At 35.3% G+C, this 13735-nt stretch overlaps 1 protein-coding gene across 49 annotated transcripts in view; it reads left to right on the forward strand.

The window, feature by feature from the left end:
- Nucleotides 1–13735, forward strand: part of slc8a1b (solute carrier family 8 member 1b) — a 200561-nt gene that overhangs the window by 94615 nt on the left and 92211 nt on the right.

Below are 13735 nucleotides of genomic sequence, written 5' to 3' on the forward strand. Positions count from 1 at the left end.
TTTAATTTTTGGTTGAACTTTCCATTAATTGATCTCTTTAATTTGAATTATAGCTGTTTTCTTATTAGTGTAATAGTAAAGTTTTAATTTAAAAATTTTAAAGTCATCTTGAATGAAATAAACTAATTTCCCAACATCAACATTTTGGCCAGTGAAAATGCTGAGTGGCTAGTAACTGTAAAGTAACTGCTTAGCAAAAAAGTTAACATCAGTCCCTGGCTGTCAGGAGAGCTCATTCATTGATTCATTCGTTCATTCATCTATTTATTCATTCATTCATTCATTCCTTCGGCTAAGTCTCTATTTCAGAGGTCACCACAGCGTAATGAACCGCCAACTATTAACAAACTACATTTTCCTTTGCAAAATGTTCACTTCAATGAAATACAAACATCAACAAATGCAATACGAAAGACATCTCATTTTGTTGACCGTGTTTCTATTCCATGAGTAGATATGTCATGTATTATATAAAGCAGTCCGTATCTTTCTTTTTTACTTTGTCTTACTCTTTCTTTTCTAGTCCTGGCTCAGTGGAGGTTGTCCTGCTTCATTTCCCTATTTCCGTTCTGGCCTGGTTCACAAACGTATTTATAGACGTCTCCTCAGGCCCCTGGCAACACACACACACGTGCTCCCCTGGTTTTTGTCTTAGACGCACCATCTCCAGATTCAGTAATGTGTAAAGCAGGGGTTGGATCTGTTCTCATTCTGCCGTGACATAGTAAGTGTGCTGCACATCAGATCAGAGCTGTGTACGCCTTCAGTTGTTTTGGGCTAGTGATGTTGTGTCATACTCCTACAGTTATACAAGAGCCTCGTCAGGTGCAGCCGGGTTTCTTATATTAGAGTGAGAACGAAGAGAGGACGAGAGAGGATATCATGCTGGGCACAGAAATGCGATAAATGCCAAACATTCTCTGATAGAACACAAGGTAATTATGACAGCGCAGAGAGGATGCTCTCGACAGGGTGCATGGGCGTGTTTGAACGCCACCGTGAACATCAAGAGCAGGTTATGGAATAAATGTGCTAATGTGCAATTTGTTTTGTTTGTTAGACCCTATGGAAAACTAAAGTGCTTTGTTTGGACAGTTGCATGGCAACCAAAAGCAAAATAGTAATAATAATAATAATAATAATAATAGCAATCATAAATAAATATGTGACCCTCAACCAAAAAACACTATAAGGAGCTTTTCAATAAATATTCTTTTCATTGATGTATGTTAGGATAGGCCATTACACTGTCAAAATTATTAGTTGACGTTACTTTAAAAAATTAATGCAACGAGTTTACTCACTTATTTTAAGTAAATTAACTATGTGCACAATAATAATTTTTTAGTTCAATCAACTTAACAGTTGCAACTCAGCAAGCACAGGACGTCCACTTGACGTCATATTGACGTTGTATCCTAACGTTGTTAAAAGTTGCATTTTGTTTGGAAATGAAAATCGGGTTGCCGTTAGAACCTAACATAAGGCTGACTACAATGTCCAACCTAAAATCAACCAAATATCAACTTCTAATGATGTTACAGCTTGACGTTGAGTGGACATTACCACTATGATGTCTGTCAGATGTTGAATTTTGGTCGCCATACCTGACAAATAAATATCAGTCTTACACATCAATATGACGCTGGTTTAAGATGTTGGCTTGACGTTGTTGTTTTTTTGGTCACTTTCCAGCACTAAATAATATTAACGTCATTTGACATTGTTATTGGACGTCAAAATTATGTTGTGCTTACTAGACACCGGCTGGACATTGAATTTTGGTCACCTGACGTCACGACCCAAATCTAGCCTAATATTAACGTCTTATGACGTTTTGTGCCTTCAGGGACCTTATATTGGGTTACGCTCACATTTGTAGGTAGTCAACTTTTCACTTTTATGGTAACTGGATTTACTCACTTTAAGAAAATCACGTTCTTATGGTGTATTTTGCAGAGATATATATATATTTAAACATCTGTAATTGAGGTTTTACTAAAAATGTATATATATTGAGAAAATCTCAATAAAATTTTTAATATGTTCAAATTCTATTTTTAGCAATGTGTATTACCAAGCAAACATGTTGATATATTTACAGATGAAAATTTACAAAATGTCTTCATAGAAGACGATCTTTACAGAATAGTGAAACTTATTTTGACTCGTACAATGCCTTTTTGAGTTATGGTCTGTACTTAGTTTGGTCTGTAAAGTTTTCAAAGAAATGAATACTTTTTATTCAGTAAATATGTGTTGAATTTATACAAAATGACAGTGAAGACATTTCTAATGATTTAAATGATTTAGCTTAATATTGCTATTTTGACATTTCTGAAGACAAACATTTTGTGGATCATAGTTTCTACAAAAATATTAGACAGAAAAATCATTGATAAAATGTATAAGTAATGCTGTTTTATTACAAAATAATACTAGATTTCTCATGGATCATGTGTCGCTGAAAACTAGTGTAGAGGCTAGTGAACATTCAGGTTTAGATCACAAGCAATAATTTGATTTTGATATACTTGTAAAAATTGTTTTTAAAATTATAAAAAATATTTTATAAAATACTGTTAATGGTCAATTAAATGCAAATTTGGTGAACATTAAATAACATTTCAATGGTTTAACCCTTATTACAAGTAAACTTTTGACTTAACAATTTTTATATTGTAGTCAAAGCCAATGCAGTTACCATATATAGTTCTTCACTTGATAAAAGGATAATATATCACTTTTCAAGACAGTTCAACAAAGATTTAAAAAAATATACATATTTATATAGACTAATTTATATACATTAATGTAATTTCAGCATCTTATTTATTTGAATTGTATAATTACAAAACAAAAAAATAACACTCTCTACATTAGTGAAACCAAGCAAAAAGCAATGAAGCAGAGCACAAAGTTCATGATATTAGAACTGATTTGTTTGCTGCTTTAGGACAATTGAAGTTGTTTTTTTCTGTGGTGTAATGCTGATTGCCATTCAGCCTGGACACACAGTTTTTGCCTTTTGCTGGAAACGTGTCACATTGTGCCTTGTCACATTAGGACATCATGTTAGCAAATCATTTATGTCAGAGCTGTGACCTGGAAGTTCGAGTCCTGGCACTCCAGCGGGTGACGCAAATATACATTTCAATTTAAAGTCTCCATCAAGATCTGAACTCAGCTGCTATATTGTGTGTGTAAGTAAATACATACTAAGAACTGTTTGTGTCTTAAAATATATATATATTACATTTGACAGGCTAGTACTGACCACTTTAGGAATGGTAATGCATGCTGGGAAGCCGGAGGGCAGTTTATTTCTCTTCCTCTCTTGAACTGACTGACCACTAGCAGATAGATATCCTACGGACTCTCTCTCTCTTTTTTTATTTGGCATTACCCATCTTTTTTTACCCTTTCATTCATTCACACCTTACTCTCCCCATTTCGTTTTTTTCAGTATTTTTGAAGGAGAGCGAGAAACGAGGGAGAACATGTCTTAAATAATGAAACAGGTTGACGGGTAGACTCCGTTATCTGTGCAGACAACCTGGCCCCTCAGGAGTTCAAACACACACGCATGCACTCAAACACACACACACACACTAGATCACAGAAACATAGACCATGAAGGAGAGATAGATAATGTAGCGGTTCAAGCATGTTTCATTTGAATAGAGTGGACCGTTGATGTTGATATTATGTACAGTATGTACTGTCCAAGAATGATGTTCAGTGCTGAACCATAAACATCTGTGGAGAAAATATAGAGACTATTTGATGATTAAGATTTTCTCTGGATTTACAATTTATAAATTTATGGTTGTGTTATTTTGTGGAGTATTGATAAAATTGTTTCCAAATTTTAAATGCATATGTTTTCATTTTTAGTAAGGCTGCTCGATAGTGGAAAAATCTGATATTGTGATATTTTATTTTTCTGCCATAAATATTGCAATATGAATACAGTTTCACAAGATAGTTTGTAAATAGTTAATAGCACTATTCAGTGGTTTCCCTGGGGTGTCTAACAGAGGTTTCAGATACAGAAATTAAATAATCACAATGCAAAAAATCTTTCTTTTACCTTGCTTTGTCTTGTTTCTAGTCCAAAAAATATATATATATATATATTAATTCTTAGACCAAGTAAAAATATTGTATTGTTTTAACCGTCAGAAGTTTTTCTAAAGAAATCTGAAGATTTTCCTTAAACAAGCAAAACTACAAAACAAGCAAAACAACTGTCAGTGGGGTAAGCGAAATAATCGTTCTTACTTTGACATGTAGATTTTTGGACTAGAAACAAGACAAAAATTGCATAAATCATATAAATTTCATATAAATACAGTGATTAAATGCAGTTCTTTAGCTCCTGTTCAACTATTATTCAGACTCTGCATTGGATATCTTGCCGATGTGACTATTGCGCATGAGCATATTGATGCTAAAACAATATATTGTGCAGCCCTAATTCATAAAAATGTTTTGGTTGCATAGAATAAAAGAAAGTTAATCTAAACAAGTTTATTTATATAAATTTTTAAGCAGCAAAATATCAATGTTTTAAACTTTAGAAGAGCTCAAATCTATATTTAGTGGAAAAGCTCTGATTTTCAATTACAGCAAATTAAAGCATTTTTTTATTTTGACTATTTGTCATGTTCTAAAAAAAAAAAACTGTGGTAAATGGCGTTATTTTACTTAAATCTTGGGGAAATAAAATGTTAACTAACCCTTATAAAAAAAACTAATTTAAAACATTTTACTCAAAACTAGAAAAAGGGATGAAAAATAAATGTGTGCCGTTTAAATCGGGATGTCCCGATCAGGTTTTTTTTACCTATGTGTCCCAGTCTGAGTCATTTGATTTTGAGTATCTACCGATACAGAAACCCAATCCAATACTTCTATAATACATTAAAAAAAAGAAGAGCGAAGGAAACTGATCCAGGATGTTCCTTGTTTCTTATTTAATTACCCTTATTTTAACATTGAACAACTCTGTTAACAAACAAAACTCTTCTGTGAGGTGGCAGAAAGTAATAAATGACATCAATTCTTCACTTTTGGACATAAGTGCAACAGTAAATAAAAAAACAAAACAAATAGCACCTTAACTTAAAATAACCGGCAGACAATCCCTAGTTTACATATTTTACAGTTTGCCATGGCAATGTTGTCATCATCAATTTCTATATGTATATAATACCTCCAGACCACAGACATACTCGCAGTTTCCGCTTCAAGCTTTTTTCATGTTCTACTTTGTCGGCATTTAATCAATAGCGCCTCTGCCATGCCGCATGTGTTGCTGTTTCTGTATGAAGTCAAGAAAGAGATCTAACTCTGGGCCACAGCATAACTATAGATGTGTTAAAAAATAATGAGAATATATATAGAAATACATTCATGTTCGAGGCCTGATTGGAAGGTAACGTCCAACTCGATCAAGTCTGAAACCATGATTGGGGCAGATTTCTGATCGGACATCCCTACCGATTACTATAACCAACATAAATATCAATACTTAACACATTTAAAACTTTTTGCTTGATGTTAACTATATTGTATAAATTGCTTAGGAATATAATTTACTGCAGATTTCAGATGTTGCCTCTATAAAAATGTAATAAATGTGAAAATGTACAAATGTACCAATGCAGAGTTTTTGGTAGTAATGTATGCATTTCAGTATGAAAGTCAATAGAAAGTTGTTATTGATGGAAAAGCAAACAAGTGTGGCTGCTTTGAAATCATTTTAAATGTATTTGATGCATCATGGAAACCCACAGTTGCCATAAACCGATAAGAACCTGAAACCACTGCAACCATAAAAGCTGAACCATAAAAACCGTACAGCCATGAGTGAAACCGATCCTGACTGAGCATGCAAAGTGAACAAGACAACGCAAGTCTTTTCTTCTTCTAGATGAGCATCAGTAGAAGCGCTAACTGCTGTTTGTCCTGGCTGATGTTCACGTCACTTCTAATTGTATCATTGACCTTCAGTTGTTAGTGTTGCAGGAGATGTTCATCCGATCTTCAGCCGCCCACGGCTAATGTCAGTGAATATAATCAATCATATTCTGTTCCGCAGAATAAGCCAGGTGTCAGCTGTGCGTGAGTGAGCAAGTGCATCAGTTTAGCTTTAACATGGATTATGTAGTGTTAAATTTGATTTGTATATGATTATTCAAAAAGACTAACTGACATAAAATAATGAAAAAATGGTGGGTTGGTGCTGGTGAAGATTTGATCAAATTAAATCATATATATATATATATATATATATATATATATATATATATATATATATATATATATATATATATATATATATATATATATATATATATATATATATATATATATATATATATATATATACTCGCTAATTGAAAATAGACCAAAATTGTATTGTGTGTATGTGTATACAGTTGAAGTCAGAATTATTAGCCTCCCTTTTTTTCTTTTTTTTTCCAAATGATGTTTAACATATTAAGGACATTTTCACAGTATGTCTGATAATATTTTTTCTTCTAGAGAAAATCTTATTTGTTTCATTTCGGCTAAAATAAAAGCAGTTTAGAATTATTTTAAAACCATTTTAAAGTCAAAATTATTAGCCCCTTTAAGCTATATATTTTTTTCATAGTCTACAGAACAAACCGTCATTATACCATACTTGTCTAATTACCCTAACCAGCCTAATCAATATATTATATTTTTAAACATAATATGCACTTACACTTTTACAGCTTAAAGTGACATTTAAAGGCTTAATTAGGTTAATTAGGTTACCTAGGCAGTGTCTCCAGTAACAGCAAAAAAAAAGTCGCTAGATTTGTTGCTGGTCACTTTTTTGAATATTTGTCGCTAAGAGTGTCTGAAACGTCGCTAAGTTGGCAACACTGGAGCTTATGGGATCAAACAAATACTACACAAGAAAATAAATAAATGCAGCAAAATAAATAAACTTTAGTCATAACTGTGTGTATCTATATATATTGTATTTACAATGTGTGAGGTAATGATTTATTCATTCATTTTCTTTTCGGCTTAGTCCCTTTATTATTCTGGAGTCGCCACAGCAGAATGAACCACCAACTTATCCAGCATATGTTCTATGCAGCGGATGCCCTTCCAGCTGCAACCCATCACTGGGAAACATCCATACACTCTCATTCACACACATACACTAAGGACAGTTTAGCTTACCCAATTCACCTATACCGAATGTCTTTGGACTTGTGGGGGAAACCGGAGCACCCAGAGGAAACCCACGTGAACACAGGAAGAACATGCAAACTCCACACAGAACCGCCAACTGAACCAGCCGAAGCTCGAACCAGCGACCTTCTTGCTGTGAGGTGAACGTGCTACCCACTGCACCACTGTGCAGCCGTGAGGTAATTAACTCGAGTTAATTAGCTAGTTTGCAAGTGGAAATAAGTAAATACCCTTTAGTCCTAGTTTATCACTCACAATGGGGTACAAACCAGCACACCAGTATTCAATGAGGACCAGTAACTCTGGTCTTTTCTGCAGAATTTCATCTTACCTGAAGCAAAAATTGAGCTTTGGGTGAGTTGATGAGTACAAACAGAGCTCCTTTGCAACTTTGACACACACACTTTGCAACTTTGACACACACACACACACACACGCACACAAACAAAAGCGTGCAACTAATATACAGCATACTCAATCACCCGCAAAAATGCAGTTATACAAACAACCCCTTCATATACTGTACACACACACACACACACACACACACACACACACACACACACACACACACACACACACACACACACACACACACACACAAACATTCCAGATGCTCTACATAACATTTTTTTTCCCCAGATCTCCCCTAGGACATATTTTGAAAATGCAAAAAAACAAGTATGGTCTGTATCAATATTCTGATATGCTTCATTAATCAGACTGATTAAGGGGCAGCACTAAATCTTACTTCTATTACTGATCTGAGGCCAGACGACCATCAGTGCTGCTGTATAATTACAGGAAAGAGCCGCTGCATCTTTTTACTGTTCAATAACGCCATTAGACTGAAAAAGTGCTTTCATTAATTTTGAGCGTCCTCTGGCCGAACTGACTTGCGCCGCTTCGCTTGATCAGCAGTAATACCTCTGATTGAGCCAAACGTGGATATTGTTTTAAAATGTGATTATTTGAACAGATTTGTGGAATATGAGGATTTCATGAGTTGGGCAGTGATGAAGTCTGGAGTCGTGAGTATATCAGCAGATGTTGTGTGGTGAGGAGATTACAACAGCAGAAGTGCCATTGCTTTTATAGCTGTCTGTTCCGTTAGCATCCTTGTAATTGCTAATAAAAGGCTATCTTTAGCTAGCACTATTATCTCGGGTTGGTGTAGCTCTGCAACGGCTGCAGTGATGTTTATGGTGGAATGAACTTTTTGGTGTTAAATTGGATCTTTCCGGTGTGCTGCAGAAGAGTGAGAATAATGTGATGTTGAGATGCTATCAGTTTAGTCTAGGCCTATTTTATGCCGTTGTCCTTTCGTTTACCTTCATTTTCCTATGTTATTATGCTGACTCGACAGAACTGAACTGGAAAATGGCATGATTCATTAAAATGAGCTGAGAAAGTGGTGAAAAATAATCTGATTAGCATTTTTATATGAAGTGGAATTAATCATTGGCTTTCAGTGTCCTTTTATATGTTAAATTAACATTAACTTTAAAAGGATAGTTCAGAAATCTGTCATCATTTACTCATCCTCCATTTGTTTTAAACTAGTTTGAGTGAGTTTCCTTGAGCACGAAAAGATATTGAAACATTTTGGCAACAGGTAGCCATTGATTTCTACAGTATTTGTTTTCCTACTGTAAATGACAATGCCTGTCATTTTCCAACATTTTTCTAAATATCTTCTTTTGGTTTCAACATAAAACACTTAAAGAACTGGAACAACCTGTGGATAAGTAAATACTAGATAATAAGTACAATTAGACTTTTTTAAAATGGCTATCACCTAAATAATAACTGATAGAACATTGAGTCTGAAGGCAAATGTTTAGAAAAGAATAACCTCATCTGAAAATGATAACATGAGTGTAGCTGTGTTTAACATGTATATGATGTATTCGCTATGGTGCTGTAAACCCTTGAGCTATTATAAACACTAGAGCTGAGTCAGTCTGTACATAAATCAGCATTCAATTATTAAAGTGAATTTAGCCTGGAGCTAATGTTGGTGCTGTTCTTGATGTTTTGCATGTTCATTAAGGAAAGAAGGCTAAGGTACCTGTAAGGAAAATCACCTCATGATGTCTTTCTAGCTTTTATAATACCAGACATTTATCATTTGTTTATATAGCTTTTGAATTGTCCTCATTGTTGTTTATTGGCCTGCAGCAAGCAGATCATACAATTAAATGAAGGATTATGATGTTAAACGGTTATCATTTTTTTATATTTATTGCATTCAATTACATTATGGCTGCACAAAACCCATTGATATATGGTTAATAAATCTAATACTTACTCTCAGGGCCATTTATATTGAAATGAAGTTTATTTTTTAATTAAACTAATTATAATAATTTATTAAACTAATTTCGAGAGGATCACATGCTTATGATTGTTCACAACTGGTCCTGCATTAACAACACAGGATTCACCAATCAGATGATTCCTAACTCACTATAAATAACCAAAGTTTCTTATCTTAGTTATGTTTGGCTGCGTCCGAACCTGCCTACTACTCAGTCGGTACTGCATTTGAATTTAAACGTACTACTTGCCATTACAAAAGTACCTTCTCTACAATTTGAATGTAAAAAGTATGAATAGAATTGCTCTGTACTACATCCGCCATTTTGCCATGGTCACGTGACCTACCTGCATCAGTTGCGTTGCTTCTCTCTCATCACAACCGTCATCTGGGTACTTCTTCTTGCATACTGATTTTTTTTTAATTCTATGAATTCGGACATAGTACTCGGCTCACATACTGATTTTAGCGTACTATATAGTATGGAAGTATGCGGTTTCGGATGCAGCCTTTGTCTTTAAGAATCCCTCCTTTTCCCTGACAGGGTGGCATGGCGGACAAGTGGTTAGCACCGTTGCATCACCGCAAGAATGTCATTGGTTCAAATTCTTACTTGGCCAGTAGATGTTTCTGTGTGGAGTTTACATGTTCTCCCCATGCATGGTGGGTTAGGCACCAATAGGCACCATTGATGAGCTCTTAATCAGCAATACTTATTTGCCATTAGCCATAAATAAGCTGGGGAGTTCTCGAGACCTACCTGAGCTCAAACTCAAATGGGAGGGAGACCTGTGCTCGAGGAACTTATGAGCTCAGGGCTCTCTCCCAGGAGAGCATGACAAACATGCTTTTTATAATCAATCATCAGCTAAGTGTGAACTCTTAAAGTAGATATTTAGCCGCCTCATACTGGTGTTCCCAAACATCTAGTTTTTACAAGGTAGGTCATCAGCCCAACGCTCAACCTCCAACCTGGGAGACCAGGACATACACACATACACTACGGAAAATTTAGCTTACTCAATTCACCTAACTTATGTCTTTGGACTTGTGGGGGAGCGAACCCACACAAACACAGGAGGAACATACAAACTCCACACAGAAATGCCAACAATTTATATCTAAGCCTTTCCAGATTTATAATTTTAAAGCTTTCAATGACTGGCTTTCTTCTTGGTGAACAGAAACTTGTAAAGATGAACAAAACCAAAAGGTCACGACAAGATTCTGTACTAGAAGAGAAGCGATAGTGCAGAAGGTGTGCTATTGGGATTAGAGTTGGAGGAATTTAGGATTTCTTAAAGGATTTAGATCAAGGTTAGATTTAAAGTTTGGAATTAAATCAGTGGAACAATAAACTTGTGATTTTTGGTTAAAATAAGACTGTGAGTGAAGAAACTGTTAGGATCAGAGGTTGGGATTAAACTAAGGGCTTGGGTGGAGGACAGATATAAGGTTAGGGTGTTCATGGTGGCGTTTGTCACCCTGGGGGTGGTGTAATACAAAAAGAGCAACACTGAGGGAGAGAGAGAGACTGTGTTTGTTGTGTGTGTGTGGGCAGATCTGCTCCTTTTATAACTCATTCCCTGCAGGGTGTGGCCAGGACAGGCAAGGACAGTGAGACACACACACACACACACACACACACACATACATGCTTTAGGTCTTGTGTCTATGTGATCTGAATATTGTGGTGATGGGTTGAGACTTTCAGTCACTCAAACTGCTCTGAGTCAAAAAGCATCCAATGACATGGATCTTCCCTCTTTCTCTCTCTCTCTCCTCGCTTCATCTCTATCTCGTTCTCTCTTTCTCTGTTTGCTGAGGGCAGGTTGTCCAGTCCACTAAGAGGACAGAGACACTGATAAGTGTGTGTATCTGTGTCTGAGCGTGTCCTTCCCCATGGTTCCTGTGCTCTGTGTCCAGTTGTGTCAGCTGAGGTTCAGACCAGCTTCAGTTTGTTTAGGGCTTTAGATTTCCACTGTGAAATAGGATTGAACTATTGATGCGGTAATTCAAGATTTAAGGAAATCATTTTGCTATCCATTTGCTATTGATTATATTAAAAATGCAATTGTTTAAAATAAATAATTTAGTTGTTTTATGTAGCAATGCACAAAATATTACTGCCAAATTATTTAGTGGTAGATATTTGAGATGAAATTAGTCATACTTGATCTTTAGTTATATAAGTATTAACCTGCCACAATAATCAATACATCGATTTATTGCACAACACAAGGACATAACCTCAATCATTTTTGGTGATGCAAACATACAGTACATCGCCCATTCATGAGTAAGGTTGAGCCGAGCATTGTGAGGGCATATGAGACGGGTGGCATGAGTGAGATAATCAGAGACACCTGGACACATCACCTGCCTCGAGTCTCACAAAGGAGCCCTGGATGCTAAACGGAGGAGAGATGCCAGTGCTACGAGTGAGGACTGGGCCAGGACATGTTATGTGACTGTGGCTTTCAGTTTGACGGCAGTCTCAGTGAGGAGCTGCCCTCCATTTGTTTTCTTTAATTTGTTATTAAATTATTATAAGTGCGTTGCTTCTCCACCTCCTACTTCCCTGCGGCCAGGTGGCTGTTAACTGAAATACAGCAACATTTTAGCTGATTGCACAACATTTCTATCTTTATTAGAGCTGTCAGTGTCAGTATAGTTAAAAAACAGTATTAACTATTACTTACTATAGTCTAATTTTATATGGGTGTCTGACAACTGAAAGTCGACTTGGTAGTAGATATCGCAGCCTCTGTTACTTTTTACCTTGCACTTTTTTCGTTAAAACTTATTTGTTTAGGATATATACGTTTTCACATTGTGATTCTAATGTCTAATTACTAAATTGTTAAAATGACTGTAATTAAATGAAATATTCTTAAGAATGAATTAGTATGTGTTCTTTATAAGAGTGTACTTGCATTGTGATGATATTATATTGACATTCTGGCATTATATAATGAGTGGCTTAAATGGTCTTAAAATGACAGTAATATCATTTACCACAATATATTTTAGTGCAATATATCATACAATAAAATAGATTTCGTGACAGGCCTATTGAGATATTTATAAAAATAAAGTTGTTCCAATATCAGTTAAATGTAGTTTCGCATTTTTTAAACACTTAGATTACCTTCATCATTATGTAATGGTGTGTGGACAAAATAGCTGAATAGTAATACTGGTTCTAAATATATAAATGTTGGTTGGAAATACTCCAGGTTATTTCACCTCCATTTGGTTAATGGGTTAAAAAATGCCAAAATAATTGTTATTATTATTTTCCTTACCCTTAACAAATTTGAGCTGAAATAATTTTCATGTAAATACCTTCACTTATCTTGAGAATTCTGCATTGTTTTATCTTTAGTTTTTTGGAGAGATATTTTGTTTAAACTTTAGAGGTACTTTCTGCATCACCACTTTTGTAAACCAGAAAAGACAACAAGAGAGAAATTTTATATCACCTCCGTGATGGTTAAAATAGCTTTAAAAGATCTGTCCATTGTAATGGATACTGAATTTTCATCAGACAATTCAGTTGTTATTACATGCTTTTAGTATTATTGTGCATGATTCATTAGTGCATAATTATTCCAAGAATAATTATCTTACAGTAAAATAAAATCTTCTCTTGCAAGTTAAATATCCTTTTCCACTCAGACATAATGGAGGAAAATCCATTGAGATTTTTATTTTGACTTTAAAATGTGACACAAATGTTAGTTCTTTTTCAGATCGGAGCTCATTTTCTCATCTGTGGTGGCTGGAGTTGACTTAGTCACCATCCCTTCCATCATTTATTCCTTTCTCCTTCCTTCTCGAGTGAGAAAACGGCAAGCGGATTTACAGCTCCTACAGTAATGAGTGTGAACTGCAGTAAGAGCAGACCACAGCGGGGGGAACAGGGGGAGAAGAAAAGAAACTAAACAAGAGAGAGAGGATAAAGAAAGAGTGATGGAGAATTAGCATATCCATCTTGGTTTTTGGTTATTAGTGCTGCTGGTGTTAGTAGATTTAATGGTCTGGAGTCAGAATGTGAAAGACTCCTGCTGTCTATTTCTTTCTTGGACTTTGTTGGAACCTGCGAGACGAAGATCTCGGCAGGTTTACCAGAGGGCAGCGAGGGCAGAGACAAAACCTACTGTAAAGAATCAA

Source organism: Danio rerio, chromosome 17 (genome assembly GCF_052040795.2).
Source record: "Danio rerio strain M-AB ecotype USA chromosome 17, GRCz13ab, whole genome shotgun sequence".
NCBI lineage: Eukaryota > Metazoa > Chordata > Actinopteri > Cypriniformes > Danionidae > Danio > Danio rerio.